This window comes from Rana temporaria, chromosome 13 (assembly GCF_905171775.1).
Source record: "Rana temporaria chromosome 13, aRanTem1.1, whole genome shotgun sequence".
NCBI lineage: Eukaryota > Metazoa > Chordata > Amphibia > Anura > Ranidae > Rana > Rana temporaria.
In genome coordinates this window covers 112504872-112510679 of record NC_053501.1, presented here as the reverse complement: position 1 = coordinate 112510679, position 5808 = coordinate 112504872, and positions in this window count along the sequence as shown.

The following is a 5808-nucleotide window of genomic DNA, read 5'->3' as shown; positions in this document are numbered from 1 at the left end:
CAATCACCCTATGATCCATGCCGAAAGAACTTACTTTGTACAGTAAACATTTATGGGGGAACTGTGTCGAATGCTTTTGCAAAATCCATATACTCCACGTCTACGGGCCTTACTTTATCTAGATGGCAGCTCACCTCCTCATAGAATGTTATTAGATTGGTTTGGCAATGTTATGACCCTGCGAGAATATTCTGGGTTTAGTAAATATGGTTTTGGATCTCAACAGCGGAGGCTTCTCAGGGTTCAACCACCGGTTCACTCTCAATGAACAATAAGAGTTTGGGGTTTACTCATCACAACCTCCAGTGAGAAACAGAACTATAATTATGGTAGCTTATTACTTCATAAACTAAATTAGACAGCAGACTATAGAACAGTCCTGATATAGCTGCTGGACTTCAGAATTAAACAGACTGATTGGCTGTGGCAGAATGCAAATGACTCTATTAATGATTCAGTGGTCTTACTGAGGTGAGTGCAGGAAATAAACTTGAGCTGAGATAACAGACCCGATAATATAGCAGATACAGAGCATAAGAACACTGTCCCTTTAATAGCAGAGAAGATATACACTGTAATAACAGCTAATTGTCATTAGGGTACTTGCGGTTGGATAGTAGCTTCAAGTGGAGGTTTCCAATAGAAAGGTTGCTGACATCCAGATAGCAGGGTTCAGGGAAGAGGTGCTGTGAAGCTGGATCAGGGAGGCTGGTTGGCGTCAGGGCTGCTGGCAGATTTGTCCGAGAAGGAGAGGTTGTAGAAGGGTCCCAATACACAGGTGGCGGCAGGCGTCCAACTGCAATATCTGAACACCCTGCCGCCGAACCTGGGGGTTTAAATAGCCCGGGCTTGTGAGAGGAGCCGGGCGCCGTACGCTGGAACGCACTTCCGCGTTCCAGCGTGAACCGCAGACGTCCGCGCACCGGAAGTGACGCGGACATCTCATTGAATAGAGCGCAGCTGTCAGGGAGAGATACAGCTGCGCTCGTACACGCTGAATTAACGCTGATAGCGTTACATACTCCCCTCCTCAAGGGAGCACCTCCGGTGCCTCTAATAAGAGATGGTCTATCAGGATACCTGCGATGGAATTGTTTAATGAGTCGAGGAGCGTGAATGTCTGAGGAACATTCCCAGGAGTCATCAATGGAAGAATAGCCTTTCCAACGTATCAAATATTGGAGGGAAGAACCTCTTTTCCTAGAATCGAGAATCTTCTCTACTTGATATTCGGTCTCACCAAGGACTTCAACTGGAGGAGGGGGTTGAGGATCTCTGTTAGGAAATGGATTAGGTTTGTATGGTTTGATAAGTGAGACGTGGAATGATGGATGAATCTTCCAATTTGAAGGTAGTAGTAGTTTGACAGCGTTAGTGTTTATGATCTGAGAGATTGGGAAAGGACCAGTGAATTGACGACCAAGTTTCTTAGAAGGAATGTTAAGACGTAAATTCCGAGTGGATAGCCAGACTAAATCGCCAACCTTGTATGAGGGAGGAATTGATCTATGTGAATCATAATATCTCTTTTGTCTTTGCTGCGCAGCCTCAAGGTTAGAACGGAGTATGTTCAGAGTTTCCTTTATGGTTGAAAGATATTGATCGAGAGCGGGAACCTTATTTGGGTGTAAGATAGAAGGCATACTATTGGGATGAAATCCATAGTTGGCGTAAAACGGTGAGAACTGAGAGGAAGAGCTGGTGGCGTTGTTGTAAGCAAATTCAGCGTGAGGAAGTAGATGAAACCAGTCATCTTGGAGATGTGTACAATAACAACGTAAATACTGTTCGAGTGTCTGATTGACACGTTCTGTTTGGCCATTTGTTTGAGGGTGGTAAGCGGTAGACATGCGGTGATCTATTTGTAAGTTTTGACAAAGAGCTTTCCAGAATTTCGAGATAAACTGTGAACCACGATCTGAAATGATCTGGGTAGGCAAACCATGCAACTTAAGGACATTGGAGATGAAAGCTTCTGCTGTCTCTTGAGAAGTTGGTAACTTTTTTAAAGGAACGAAGTGAGCCATCTTCGTTAGAACGTCGACTGATACCATGATGGTATTAGCGCCGTGAGACCTAGGGAGATCAACTATGAAATCCATGGAAATGACATCCCAGGGTCTATTAGGTACTGGGATAGAAGTTAGCAGTCCATAAGGAGGCTTCCGTGAATGTTTGTTAGTGGCACAGATATGACAGGAACCGACATAGTCCTGAACTGTCTTTGTCAAATGAGGCCACCAATAGTCTCTCTTAACGAGATGTATGGTCTTACTGATTCCCGGATGACCTGCGAGAGGAGAATCATGGAGTTGTTTGAGCAGTATGAGTTGCAACTTCGGTGGGATGTAAATCTTATCATTGAAGGTAAATATTCCATTAGATTGTTTTAGTAGTCCCTCAGGCAATTGAGAACCCTCTTTGGAAAGGGTTTGAATAAGCAACTCTTTAAAGGACGTAGTTGTACCAATGAATCGGTTAGATGAAATAATGGAGAGAGGGGGAATCTCCCTTGACTGATCTTCGTACATGCGTGACAAGGAGTCGGCTTTAATATTTTGTGTTCCTGGGAGGTAGGAAATGTTGAAGTCGAATCTATCAAAAAATAAGCTCCATCTAACTTGGCGAGCAGATAGAGTCTTACATGCTTTTAGATGTTGTAAATTGCGATGGTCCGTGAGGATGGTAATAGGGTGCGAGGAACCCTCCAGTAGATGTCTCCAGTTGGCCAAGGCATCTTTTATTGCCAAGAGTTCCTTTTCCCCAATAGGATAGTTCTTTTCCGCCGGTGATAGTGTTCTGGAATAGAAGGCAACTGGATGCAATGGTTCTGATAATGTTGATTGTTGAGAGAGTACCGCACCCAAGGCAAAATGTGAGGCATCGACTTCCAGTGTGAAATGGTATAATGGGTTAGGCAACTGAAGAATGGGAGCGGAGGTATAACTGACTTTGAGTGTATCAAAGGATCTCTGTGCTTCCTTGGTCCAAGAGAAAGGTGTCTTTGAACTAGTTAAACTAGTTAATGGCTTTACAATCGTTGAAAAATTCTTGATGAATTTTCTATAGTAATTCGAAAATCCAAGGAATCGCTGGAGGGCCTTCCTCGTCTGGGGAATCGGCCAGGACAAGATGCAATCCACTTTGAAGCGATCCATTTGGATTCCGTTAGGGGTGATCTGGTAACCGAGAAAGGAGATACTAGTTTGACTAAAAACACACTTCTCCAGTTTAGCATATAAAGAGTGTGTTCTGAGTCTAGCCAGAACCCAACGCACGTGTTTCTTGTGTTCTTCCGGAGTGTCTGAATAAATTAGAATGTCATCCAGGTAAACTACAACACAAATGTCTAGCAGATCGTGGAAAATATCATTAATGAACCTCTGAAAGGTTGCTGGGGCATTACATAACCCAAAGGGCATAACTACACTCTCGAAAAGACCATATCGCGTCTTGAAGGCAGTCTTCCATTCATCACCCGAACGGATTCTTATCAAGTTGTAGGCCCCCCTGAGATCTAGTTTTGTGTAGATTTTGGAGGTCTGTAGACGTTCAATGAGTTCTGGAATAAGTGGTAACGGATACCTATTCTTGATAGTGATATTATTGAGAGAGCGATAGTCAATTACTGGCCGAAGTGATCCATCTTTTTTCTTAATAAAGAACAATGCCGCACTTGCTGGAGAAGTGGAGGGCCTAATAAATTCTTTCTTGAGATTCTCATCCAGATATTCTTTCAAATGTACCAGCTCTGGTTGTGATAAGGGGTAAATCCGAGCAGTAGGTATAGGCTTGTCAGAAATAAGGTCTATAGGACAGTCATAACTCCTATGTGGAGGAAGTATGTCTGCATTGGTCTTGCTGAAGACATCAGCAAATTCATGTAAATGATCTGGCAGATTAGTCGGGTGCACTTCTAAAAAGGAGATCATGCAAGAAGGGTAACAGAATTCTTTACAGTAGGTAGACTGTAGGGAAAGAGAGTTTGTGGACCATAAGAAAGTAGGTTGATGAAGAAGTAACCATGGAAGACCTAAAACTAAAGGAAATACAGGGGATGAAATAATATCAAAAATTAGGGTCTCCGTATGACCACTCGCACAAGTAACCCCAAGAGGGGATGTTTGAGACGAAACTGGACCGGAAGAAGAACTAGAACCATCAATAAAAGTGAGTGACACGGGAATATGCTTGAACACACAAGGAATTTTATTCGATTTTACAACAGTTGAATCTATGAAGTTGCCGCAGGCTCCGCTGTCGACCATTGCTTCATTGCTTCAAGAGTAATCTCTTCTTGATCCCACTGCAGGGTAAGAGGAATAAAGACATAATGATTAGATGTGGTTCCAACTGAATTTAATTTACTAATGTGGGAAAAATTACCTTCAGTATTTCTCTTAAGAAGAGGACAGGTGGAAACGATATGGTCTGGAGCTGAGCAGTAAAGACAGAGATTGTTGGCTCTGCGGCGTTGTTTCTCTGCTGAAGTCAAAGGTCCTTTAATAGCTCCAAGTTCCATTGGGGAATCTTTGGGAGGTGATTTGGACCTCCTATAGGAAATGACTGGGTAGATGGTGGCACGTTCAGCTTTTCTCTCCCGCAAACGCCGATCTATCGTCACTGAGAGGTGCATAAGATCTTCCAGGGAATTAGGGAGCTCCACACGAGCCAGCTCATCCTTCATGGCCTCCAACAGACCCAACCGGAACTGATTTCTAAGAGCAATATCGGACCATTGAGTCTCTCTGCTCCAGCATTTAAATTCAGAAATGAAGTCTTCCACAGGCCTCTTCCCCTGTTTAAGATTCCTGATTGAATTTTCAGCTGTTAGCTGTTTGTTGGGGTCTTCATATAACAAAGACATCTCATCAAGAAAGGTATCGGCCCATACTCTGGGTTCACCCCTGAGATAAGTAATTAACGTGAGGATTTTAATCCTATCAGAATAATAGGTACGTGGACGCAGTTCAAACATCAAGCGGCATGAACTAATAAATTGTCTGTAATTTTTTCTTTCACCAGAGAAAGGTTCGGGAGCACAGACCTTAGGTTCTGGTCTATCTCTGGCTTGTACAAAATTTTGATTGCGTAAAGCATCATTCTCCATACGTAACTCATTCATATTAGCTGTAAGATTATCCACTCTTTGAGAAAGTGTAACCATATGATTTGCGAGCTCCGCTGGATCCATTATTTCTTTTTGGGTTCAGATATTATGTTATGACCCTGCGAGAATATTCTGGGTTTAGTAAATATGGTTTTGGATCTCAACAGCGGAGGCTTCTCAGGGTTCAACCACCGGTTCACTCTCAATGAACAATAAGAGTTTGGGGTTTACTCATCACAACCTCCAGTGAGAAACAGAACTATAATTATGGTAGCTTATTACTTCATAAACTAAATTAGACAGCAGACTATAGAACAGTCCTGATATAGCTGCTGGACTTCAGAATTAAACAGACTGATTGGCTGTGGCAGAATGCAAATGACTCTATTAATGATTCAGTGGTCTTACTGAGGTGAGTGCAGGAAATAAACTTGAGCTGAGATAACAGACCCGATAATATAGCAGATACAGAGCATAAGAACACTGTCCCTTTAATAGCAGAGAAGATATACACTGTAATAACAGCTAATTGTCATTAGGGTACTTGCGGTTGGATAGTAGCTTCAAGTGGAGGTTTCCAATAGAAAGGTTGCTGACATCCAGATAGCAGGGTTCAGGGAAGAGGTGCTGTGAAGCTGGATCAGGGAGGCTGGTTGGCGTCAGGGCTGCTGGCAGATTTGTCCGAGAAGGAGAGGTTG